The sequence below is a fragment of the Leptodactylus fuscus genome, chromosome 3, assembly GCF_031893055.1.
Source record: "Leptodactylus fuscus isolate aLepFus1 chromosome 3, aLepFus1.hap2, whole genome shotgun sequence".
In the NCBI taxonomy this organism is placed as follows: domain Eukaryota; kingdom Metazoa; phylum Chordata; class Amphibia; order Anura; family Leptodactylidae; genus Leptodactylus; species Leptodactylus fuscus.
Window position 1 is genome coordinate 115,253,247 of NC_134267.1, and position 12,669 is coordinate 115,265,915.

Sequence of the window (12,669 nt, forward strand, 5' to 3'; positions counted from 1 at the left end):
TGATAATGGCCTGGGCGCATGCGCAGTAGCCGTAATAGAAGCATCATGATACTGCGCATGTGCCCTGGCCATTAACAGTTCGCGAGCGCCGGAGGAAGTGGTCAGGACATCGGAGGAAGAGGAGGCCTGAATGCCCGCCCACCCTGCACCGTACGGTAAGTTTCACATTCTGTTTCAGGGTTTTATTTTACAAGCTCACTTGTAACAGCAAGCTGCCAGCATTGATTTTTCGCAGGCTAGTCCTTGCTAGCTGGGAGTGCTGGCAGTTTTCTGTTACAAGGGAGCTGTCGTAACCACGAAACGTCGTAACCCGAGACCGTCATAACCCGAGGACTACCTGTACATCACTCACTTATCTCAGATGGTCTTTGATATCCCTGCTTTTCAAATGGTGGGGGTTCCAGTGAATACAAGATTAGATACATTGGAGGGAAAATCCCATTAGTATATTCAATTGATATATATATATATATATATATATATATATATATATATATATATATATATACACATACACACACACACACATACAGGGCAGGAGATGGAATTCAAATGAATGGGTTTGAAAAGTATCTGGCTGTGAGCGCCGGTGAGCGTTTTATGCTCACTGTGGCAAAACCGTTTTTTTTTAAACTGGACACAGAGTTGGACATGCAGTACTCTGTGTCCAGTTTAAAAAAAATGGTTTTGCCGCAGAGAGCTCAAAATGCTCACAGCCGAACTCGGCATGAAAGTTTTCCGTCTTCTGCAGGCAGAAGATGGAAACCTGAGAACGGAGTCCAGACACTGGTGTGAACCCAGCGTGATAGGGTGAAAACATGGTGTCTGTGTTTTATATATTTAAGTCCAATATAAACAACTAGTGCCTTCTTTGGCATTAAATAAAAGAAACTAACAAAATATATGCTCCTTTCTATACCAACTGCCTTCCTACCAGGCAATGGAAACACCTCAATGATGAGTTTTTTTGTCTACTTATAATCACAGTATACAGATCCATCCTTAAAGGGGTTTTCTCATATCCCTGTTCCAGTGGATTTGCCTGTGGTCTCTTCTTATTTCCTGTATTCCTTATCAAACAGTCAAAGCCTCCTCCCTCCCAGCTTGCTGAACAGGACACTATGAAGTAATACTTATTGTGATTACTAGAAATCTAATATAAATGCAGATCAAATAATATGCACATGCCTCTAGAGATGAACTCAGTGTTATCTGTGTGTTTATATAGAGAGATAACAGACAGGGCTTTATCAGCAAACTGCACTTAGCTGAAAGATAGAGCTAATGATAACAATGAGAGCAATGAGTGATGTCATCTGTTCTGTCTTATCACACAGGTTTGGCACCATAGAAATGATGTGTAAAAAATGATAGGCGAACCCCAGATGATTTGTTTCATCCTGTGTTTGGACAAAGCAATCCCTTCCTGCTTCATTTCCCTATGCTGATCTCCAATGTGTGATACTACTGAAAGCCAGTACACCAGCTTCAAGTAATAGAATTGTGACTTTGCCAAACCTACAAGCTGCACATAGCAATATACATTATATTGCTGATTTACTGAGACTACATCTTAGATAATAAAGGGTTAAGTGTAAATCCTACTCTAAGGTCAGATTTGCACAAAATTAGATCAACATTTGCAAACTAAAATTACAATTGGGCCCAAAACCCCAAAAAAGGAATTTATATTTCCATGATACTGTTTATCTGTGTAGGTTCCATGCCTGGTTTTGGCTTACAAATACTGATGTAAAAAACTGGACAAAACACTGTAACTCTGGGTTCACACCAGCGCCCATACTCTGTTTCCAGGTTTCCGTCTTCTGGCAGAAACCTGGCAGACCATGTCCGGCCGTGAGCGCCGGTGAGCGTTTTGTGCTCTCCACGGCGAAACCGTTTTTTTTAACCGGACACAAAGTCCTGCATGTCTGGTTAAAAAAAAATGGTTTTGCCGCAAAGAGCACCAGCGCTCACCGACGCTTACAGCCGAACACTTTCCAACCCATTCAAGTGAATGGGTTTAAAAAATGACTGCAGGTTTCCGTCTCCTGTCCAGTTTCGGAGATCGGGGCACAGATGTGAACGAGCCCTAACCAAAAAAAGGAGAAAGGTGCTCAATAGTGCAAGGGATCATTGGTGGTAAGTAGACCACAGGATGACAGGTCCCTGAGGAAATATGTTCACCTGACTAGGCTGCATTACTTCAGACACCCCGACCCCAATAATAAGACTTGTATTGAGTAAACTAGTTAAATACCGCAATTTTGCCACCGCAAAGACCGCAGCATTTTACAGTGCCTGGACACGCATTTTCATCATTTACCGCTACCACGCTACAGTTGGCACACAAGTTCTCAGTGGGCTACCAACCCATTTCACAATATTGAGCTGGCAATCTAAAAGGAGTATCTATGCAAGGCTAAGGCCACATGCTGCAGAAACAGCTTTTTTTGCAGGTTTTACTGTGTTTTTATTTTTTAAGCCAAAGCCAGGAGTGGATTGTGCAGAAGGTAGAAGTATGACAACTTCCTATGTATTTCCCATATCCTTTTGAAGACAATTTTGACTTTGGCTCAAAAAACTGCAGCAAAATCTACAACAAAATAATCAGCATTTTTCTCACTGGATCTAATAAAATAGTGTCCATTTTAATGAAACTATGTGTACTGGTGTCCAGAGAGAAGTGTGAAATAACTAATTATACCCCTTAACGTTTCAGCCAACACTTCCTATCAGAGGTTGCCATTTGTGCCAGTTTTTATACATTTTGGACTTTATAAAGGAAACTAAAAAAAAAAAAGATAAAATAAGTAATCCATCATAATACATTGTACATTCCGTACAAATGATGGATTCAATCGATTTTTTAGAATACATTTATATGGAGTGTCAATGGAGGAAAACATTCTCATATGTGTTGACATATATCTTATGATTGTCAGCATATTAGAGACTGTAGAGGGCAGTGTGCCCAAGCAGACAGATACAGGTAAACTGATACTAAATGTCACAGGAAAATAAAAACAAGCTATCATAATTTGGAGATTTCAGAACTATAAATTACTTTTCTCTTCATTATTGTAATGTATTATTCCATGATGTTCCTTTAATCCTGAGATAACCAGCAGTAACCTTTTAATGACCAGGTTACATGTATTGCAGACTATGAAAGCATTCAGCGGGCCAGGTGATGTTGTCCTTAGCTATAAATCTTAGACAACTGAGAAAAATGTATTGCACATTCCCTTTCTAAGACATACAAGAAAAAGCAACAAGTAAACAAGTAAAATATTATGCAGACTAAAAGAAAAGGAATATTCATGAGTTTATGTGAAGTGTTTTTATCTGGGTGAAGAACGGCTTTAACATGACCTAATTCGCAATGAGATATAGTTATTTCAATGCTTATACTTCAATAGTTTTAGTCTCTGTTCAGTATTTATAATTCCTGTGATATTTTTTTTATACTCTAATAATATTCAAAATATTATTTCATTTCATTCTAGGGATTCTAAATTATAACCCACATGTGCTGAAATCTAGTGTGCTAAATATAGAATTATCAACCAAGACTTGCTTGGGGATATAGTGACTCTGCAACAACTTCAGTAACTCTTGCATATACAGGACTGGCCTCGGGATGGTGCCCTAACAAGTGCAATGGCCACAAAACTCTTCCATACAGCTGCCCAAAATGATAACTTTACAGTGACACCATATCATATACAGTACTTTATACAAAAAGTAATATAATAGCAATACTAGTCAATGTCCAAATAATACTGCAATATAACTAATATTAATAACAAAAAGCTAACCTAAAGAGGGGAGCGGAGCCTGGCCACTCCTTCCAGCTTTTTCTCCAGGTCCCTCCCCCATCATTCCACGCCCCAAATTCAGACTCAAAACCACCACCTTCTTCTCTCTCTCTTTCCCTTCCCTCCTCTATCAACTACATCCCATGTAGACTTATCCCACATATAAGTAACAACTGAAAAGTACTTCACTCTGATGAGGATTACTCCCACCTCCAAAAGGCTTGTCAGTTTTCTTAGGGCTAGTTCACAGGGAGTTTTTTGCCAGCTGATTTTGATGGTGAACCAACCTCAAAATCCAACCTGCAAAAACGCTTCCCTTTCATTTCAATGGGAGGCACTAGCTTTTTTTTGTCAGCTAGCTGAAAAAAAAAGCATCATGACCTATCTTCAGGTGGATTCCACCTGGGAAAACCCATTGAATTCAATAGGAGGCGGAAAAACCGCACCACTGTTTTTTTGGTGTGGCTTTTGACGTGGTTTTTCAAATAGGTCCATAACCCGTGCTGGAGGGAAAAAAAAACCCTAAAAAAATAAAAATGTCTCAAAAAATTTAAAAAAAATAAATAAAAAGTGTTAAAAAACCATTTCCTAATTCCTGAAGCGGATTTTTTCCTCTCCAAAAAACTCTCCATAAAACTCTGTGTGAACATACCCTAAGGGTAAGATCACATGTGTATTTATGGACCAGATTTTGACGTGGAGGCCGCCTCAGAATCCGGTCCAAAAAAATGACTAGCTGCAACTGGATTCCGATGCAGTGCATCGGCATCCAGTCACGGAATTCCACTCTGGGAGGGAAGGGGAGTGTTGCGCTGTGGACGCTGCAGTGGATTCAGCTGTAGAGTCTGCGGCAAGAACGATCATGTCGCTTCTTTTTTCACTTTTTTCATCAGGCACTTCCACTGAGCTAAATCTCCCTCTACCGACACCACACCTTCTCTTTAGCTCTTTTTCTTCTTTCTAACTTCTTATCCTCTTTTTATTCTTCTCTCTAGTACCTTTCCCCTTCATAGATAAAACTTACTAACCACCATCTGGCGATCTACCTCCTCAACTCCTTCTGCAACATGGCTAAATTAGTTCATACTACGTTTAATGTACATGGATTCAACTCACCTAACAAACTATCACAAAAGAACTGTCAAGTTCCCTGGCTACTTGATGCCCTACATAAACCGCGAATCCTTCCCGAAGTCTCTTCCTCTTAGCTAAATCTTAACCCCAATCCTCATCTAGACACATCTTCGGGATCATTCCAGATTGCTCAGAAAGCCCTATGCAAGAGCTCAGCATCCTCCGTTTGGTGGATATTTGGCGGCTTCACAACCTCTCTGAAAGTGACTACATTAACCCTAGCTTATACTATTAATATTAATGCTAATATTAATACTATTAATGTTTGGGCTACATCTTCATGTCCTAGACCCTAGCTATCTCTACCTCCAAAACTCATATTGACACCATCATTCTCTCTTACCCCACCCCTGATAGGTCCATCCTCACTTTGAAATATCTCCCTCCTAAAGACTGGACATGGAAGCTGGACAAAACTGTTATTGATAGGAAGAAGGTCTTCAACATGATAGGCTCCCAGCTAAAAGACTTCTTTAATATCAATATTACCCTTCGTATACCCCCTCCCCCCCACACACCACCACCACCATTTGTGAAGTGCACAAAGTTTTGATAAGAGGCAAATTCACTTTACTAGCATGTAAAATAAAAAATAAAAAACGTTCACAACATGATATTGACATCCTTTTCTCTAAAACTGCATCCATTGAAAGACTGAAAAAATGCAACAAAGCGTTCTCCATGAAATCTGACCAACTCAGCCTTAGGGAAGACCTGAAAAACCTCATCAGTTCCCGAACAGATTAACACTATCTAAACTTCCAGCACCAACTATATGCTCATTGTGACAAAAGTGGAAAAGTTATGACTGCAATAATAAGAAAATCCAAATTGAAATGTTTCATCCTCTTTATTAAAGACAAACTAGGGACATCGCACCAATCCATCTTGGGAGTTACGAAGGCATTTCTTCTCCAAACTCTACTATTTAGATGATTTTACCCCTGTACCATCTCTCTCAGAAATTAGACCTGATTGCATAGTTCCTTTGCTTTCTCAATCTCCCCAATCTCTTGACTGAAGAGATGTCCAATCTTACCTTCCTCATATCATTAGCTGAAATCACCAAAGTGATCAACAACTTTCCCAAAGGAAAAAGCCTGAACCCAGATGGCTTCCCTTTGGCCTACTAAAAAACTTTTCAACATGCCCTTTCAACGGGTCCTGCAATAGTTACATGATAGATAAGGTTAGATGAAGATACCAGTCCATCAAGTCCACCTTATAACCCTATAGTGTCGATCCAGAGTAAGGCAAAAAAAAAAAAAAACACAAAAAACCATGAGGCTTATGCCAATTGCCCCATGTCAGGGGAAAAAAATCCTTCTCGACTCTAATCTGGCAAAAATATAAAACCCTGGATCAACTTTTCCTTAACAAAATCTAGAACCATAACCCATAATATTTTTCTCTTTTAGAAAGGCATCCAGTCCCTCTTTGAACATGCTCAATTAATCCACCATCACCACTTCCTGGGGCAATGAGTTCAGCAACCTCGCTGTTCTTACAGTAAAGAATCCCCTTCTATGTTACTGGTGAAACAATCTCTCCTACAGACATAGAGGGTGTCCCCTTGTCACTGTCACTGGCCTATCAGTAAAAAGATCATTAGAAAGTTCCTCGTACATTGTTATTAGGCCTACCCATAGACAACTTTTTTCTAAACTGAATAACCCCAAGTTTATCAATCTATAATTGTCCTTCAGTTCAACCATTCCCCTAATATTTTTGGTTGTTCTCTAGTTCAGTCATGTCTTTCTTGTAAACTAGGCCTAAAATTGCACGCAGTAATTTATATGTGGCCGTACCAGTGATTTGTATAGAGGCATAACTTTATACTTGGTAAGCCTGCTGTCGACCAAAATCCTCAAGCTTTTTTCATTGGCAGTCTTACCCAGTATTTTACCATTAAGTACATAAACATACATTTTATTTCTTCAACCAAAATGCATAATTTTACATTTATCTACAGTAAACTTCATTTGCCCAGTCTCCGCACATGCTTCCAGTTTCCTTAGATCCCTCTGTAATATTCTACTATCCTCCTCATTTTTTATTACCTTACAGAGTTTAATATCATCTGCAAAAGGACACCCTGCTTTGTAAACCCTCTACCAGGTCATTAATAAAGATAATAAACAGGAGAGGGCCTAATACTGACCCTTGCGGCACCCCACTGGTGACTGTGACCCAGTCTGAATATTTACCATTAACAAGTACCCTCTGTTTCCTATCAGTGATCCAGTTGCTAACCCAAATGCATATGTTTTCCCCCAGTCCCAACATTCTCATTTTGCATACCAATCATTTATATGATACAGTTTCAAAAGCAATTTACTGCATTATCCATGTCCAGTCTTGAACTTACCTCCTCATAGAAGCTGATCAGATTAGTCTGACAGGACCGATTCCTCATAAACCCATTCTGCTTGGGTATTATAAGATTATTTACATTGAGATACTCCAGGATAGCATCTCTTAGAAAGACCTCAAATGTCTTACCCACTACAGAGTTCAAATTTATCGGCCTATAGTTTCCAGGTTCACTTTTACACCCCTTTTTAAAATTGGCACCACATTTGCTATGCACCAATCCTGTGGGACAGACCCAGCCATTACTGAATCCTTAAATATTAGATGGGACTATTAAAGGATTATCTTATCTTATGTAAGGGTCTTTCTGTCATTATGTATAAATCCCTCAGAACTCAGGGGTGTATGTGATCTGGACCTAGCACTTTCTCCTAGGTTATATAGGTGACATTTAATTGAGAGTTAACATTACCCCTAATCATGTTGCTGGACATTGGATTTTTTTGTGTGAACACTGTAAAAGAAGGCATTTAACCACTTCTAGACCACCCAAGGGTTACATACGTCCAGTAGGTGGTTGCTTTTTCTGGTAGGAGGTACCAGTACATCCAAGCAGAATTCAGCAGCTGCATGAAATCGTGCAGCGGCTGAAACTAGAAGCTGGCTGTAACTATAGCCAGAGCTCCCAGAGAGAAGGCAGGAGGTTTATTGCCTTCCCTAACCTTCTCAATCGCTGTATATACAGCACTCAATGAGTGCTGTATAGACTGCTATGGATGCCGCCATGATGTGGTTGCCCTCTGACCCAGTGGTCACATGATCCACCAGAATCAGCCTCTTACTAGAGCTGCTGGGTCCTACAGGAACCCAGATAATTTCTATTAGTCTTAAAACAGCGTTCCAGAAGCCTGTATTTCTAATGCAACTGAGGCTAAATGTACCAGCTCAAGTTACAAGGGAAAACCAGCCTCCCCTAGTGTGGGTTGCCACTCATAAATCTTTTGACTATATAATTTTAGTTGGTATCACCAATAAAGAATATTAGTTTGAAATCTTCTTTCAGGCCATAATTTGATTATCCAAGATAGACAGATCTTACTACAAACAGCCTTACAATACTGGAAAATGACATGATTAGGGTTGAGTGATCGGGATTGGAAAAGATCAAAATTGCGATTGGCGATCAAGGAAATTTCATGATCGCGGTCGGGTTCCGATCCCACCTAAAAAAGATCGGGAACGCAATTCTGATCCTGATCGCTCAACTTACCTGCACAGAAGTGCTGCCGCTGCCACTCCCCATTCTACTTGCTCCTCTTCTTTCTCCTTCACATGCCTTCAGAGCGCCCTGCGCGCCCCCGCCTCCCTAGACTAGTTTTAGAAATGCTGGGAGAAGGCGGGGCTTGTGGCTTAGGAGAGTGTGAGAGGGTACTGGGAGGGGAGACGTGAGTGATGTACTCATGTCTCCCCGCCCACACTGTCCTAAGCCACAACAAGCCCCGCCTACTCCCATCATCTCTAACACTAGCCTATGGAGGTGGGGGCGCGCACGGCGCTCTGAAGGCATGTCAATGAGAGAGGACCGGACCGAGACGAACAGGGAGCAGCAGCGACAGTGGATCTGTGCAGGTAAGTGGACACCAGGGGCGCTAAGTAGCTGGGGGATTTTTTTTTAATCACTACACAGCATGGAGTCCAAAAAATGAAAAATTTTTGGACTCCATGCTGTGTAGTGAATAGGATCATTTTTAAAATCCAATCTTCAATAATTAAAAAAAATCCCATTGACTTGCATTGGAATGGGAATTGGGATTGGGTTCGAATGGAAAATGATCGGAAATCGGATTTTAAAAACGATCCTTAAATTTCAAGATTGGCTCAACCCTAGACATGATTCTTGAAGTTGGTGCCATGCCAAAGCAAATTGAGTGGGGCATTACTGCTGATCTAAATGCATTAACCGACTCTATAAAATGAATATAATTTCATATAAGTACTAACTAGTGAAGTTTTCCAATATCACATGCAACGCATTATTTTTTTGTGTTTTGTAGCTACAGACATGTTTATTTTAACTTGATATAACCATAAATTTCCATAAAACACAACATCAAGTTGTCCAAGTTAAATTTATAACACATACATTGGTAGTTTGTAGATATTTAGCATTTGAAAATGTACAACGGGCCCAGTGCAAAGCGTAAAAAAATGGGGCCCATAATTCTAAAGTCCTGTTTCCCTACAGAAAAAAAATGTTTATTTTAAAATGCATTGTGCAAAAACTGCCACTCACCTGATACTCCCAAACTGAAATGCTTCTACAAAATGAGAGCTTGGAATAATTGCAAAATTTATGAAAGTGTTATCTAAAGTAAAACAGCCACTGTTAAGGTACCAGCCCCATTGTGCCTCCCCTAGTGTGTGTTCCCCAGTGTGCCTACTGTACGATTCAAGCAACAATGTGTACTATAGATGCCAGCACTCATACACACCAGCAGTTATTTTATTTTAAATGAATCCGAAATACCCAAATAATTCTGGGAATCTGCAAAACAATCCCACATTAAGGCTAAGGTCACAAGAAAAAAAAAAAAAAGGCTAAATCAGTTGCTTTGGGCTGCGGTTTTCATGGATAGCTTCATGCGTGCCTAGCCTGCGTTGGAAAGGTTAAAATCTGCAGCAGAATATGCAGCAATAATAGACATGCTACATGTTCGAAACCAGCAGCACATGGAGTTTTTTTAGGCAGTGTGTGGAAGGTATTTGAATAAAGCCCATCTACTATACTTCTAATACATATCCCATCAAATTAGCTCCCAATGATTCCACTGTGACATACCTAGTGCAAACTTATCCCAGCCTAATAAACAATAAAACATATATATTTTTCATGTTTTTAGGTCCAGTGTTACTTTAAAAACTAAGCCAATGACCTAGAGTAACCTGGATGTAGAGAATGTTGAGTGCTGCCCATCCATCTTCAGACTGCACCCAGAATTCATCTGGGGTTGCATAACTTTTAAGGGATCAAGATGGAATTGCTATATGGCCATATGCCACCTGGACTGAGACGTCTTGTTCCAGAACAAATTACAGATGGGGCCCGTTCTGGCATCAGTTTTCCTCCAGCTTTCCAGCTTGTGTGCACAACGCCAGAGGGAAACTAATACTAAGGCTATACATACAGTTAGGGCCAGAAATATTTGGACAGTGACACAAGTTTTGTTATTTTAGCTGTTTACTAAAACATGTTCAGAAATACAATTATATATATATAATATGGGCTGAAAGTGCACACTCCCAGCTGCAATATGAGAGTTTCCACATCCAAATCGGAGAAAGGGTTTAGGAATCATAGCTCTGTAATGCATAGCCTCCTCTTTTTCAAGGGACCAAAAGTAATTGGACAATGGACTCTAAGGGCTGCAATTAACTCTGAAGGCGTCTCCCTCGTAAACCTGTAATCAATGAAGTAGTTAAAAGGTCTGGGGTTGATTCCAGGTGTGTGGTTTTGCATTTTGAAGTTGTTGCTGTGACCAGACAACATGCGGTCAAAGGAACTCTCAATTGAGGTGAAGCAGAACATCCTGAGGCTGAAAAAAAAAGAAAAAATCCATCAGAGAGATAGCAGACATGCTTGGAGTAGCAAAATCAACAGTCGGGTGTTATGTCAGTCCAGGTAGCTGCAATGGGGCTAAGGAACAGCAGTAGGAAATCTCGCCCTGCACTACTCCCACTAGCTATCCCGGTCCCTGCCTCACGGGTGTGGGTCGGCTGTTTTCAGGCTAAGCCTGACCCCGACGGCTCCTCTCTCACTGATACCGTAGGCCTAGATGGAACTGGGAGAAGGAATGCCCTATAAGATTTCTAGGGACTGGAGACTAAAGGGGGTCACCCCTAACGAACAAGTGAAGCTGTTACTGACAAGGACTGACAAGGGTGTGCGCAGACTCACAACACAAGCAGCACACAGGAAAAATGTGGGAAAGGATTCTCCCAAACCAATATGGGAAGGTTCCTTACACTAGGAAACAAACACAGGGAAACTGAGTAGAAATCAAAGGATAAGGCAATTCACTCACACAGTCAATTACACACAGAGGAAGGATTGGTGAACACAGAAGGAAAAACTAACACACCAACTAGTTCACCCAATCCTCCCAAAAACCAACCACTGAACTGCCTATCTTCAGATAACCACCTATTCCTCCTGCTAAGGCCTAGCACTGTAAAAGAGACACTCAGCACAGAACCCTGGGAGGCATGGGTTTAAATACAGAGTAGAGACCACTCCTCCCAGGTGCAAATGGGAGGGCAGACTAATCAACCACGAAATAAAGCTGCCTACCAACAGTGCGCGCGTGCAAGTCTGAAGGTGTGCACCAATACCCACGACAGGACAACCCCGCAGCGCCAGGATGCCACCCCAGACACCGCACAGCCAAAAACTCCCCAGGTAAAAAAAATAGAAAGCAATGAACCTAAATACTCCTAACATCAGGTACATTCTAAGAAAAAAGGAATTGACTGGTGAGCTTGGGAACTCAAAAAGGCCTGGGCGTCCACGGATGACAACAGTGGTGGATGATCGCCGCATACTTTCTTTGGTCAAGAAGAACCCGTTCACAACATCAACTGAAGTCCAGAACACTCTCAGTGAAGTAGGTGTATCTGTCTCTAAGTCAACAGTAAAGAGAAGACTCCATGAAAGTAAATACAAAGGGTTCACATCTAGATGCAAACCATTCATCAATTCCAAAAATAGACAGGCCAGAGTTAAATTTGCTGAAAAACACCTCAAGAAGCCAGCTCAGTTCTGGAAAAGTATTCTATGGACAGATGAGACAAAGATCAACCTGTACCAGAATGATGGGAAGAAAAAAGTTTGGAGAAGAAAGGGAACAGTACATGATCCAAGCCACACCACATCCTCTGTAAAACATGGTGGAGGCAACGTGATGGCATGGGCATGCATGGCTTTCAATGGCACTGGGTCACTTGTGTTTATTGATGACATAACAGCAGACAAGAGTAGCCGGATGAATTCTTAAGTGTACCGGGATATACTTTCAGCCCAGATTCAGCCAAATGCTGCCAAGTTGATCGGACGGCGCTTCATAGTACAGATGGACAATGACCCCAAGCATACAGCCAAAGCTACCCAGGAGTTCATGAGTGCAAAAAAGTGGAACATTCTGCAATGGCCAAGTCAATCACCAGATCTTAACCCAATTGAGCATACATTTCACTTGCTCAAATCCAGACTTAAGGTGGAAAGACCCACAAACAAGCAAGACCTGAAGGCTGCGGCTGTAAAGGCCTGGCAAAGCATTAAGAAGGAGGAAACCCAGCGTTTGGTGATGTCCATGGGTTCCAGACTTAAGGCAGTGATTGCTTCCAA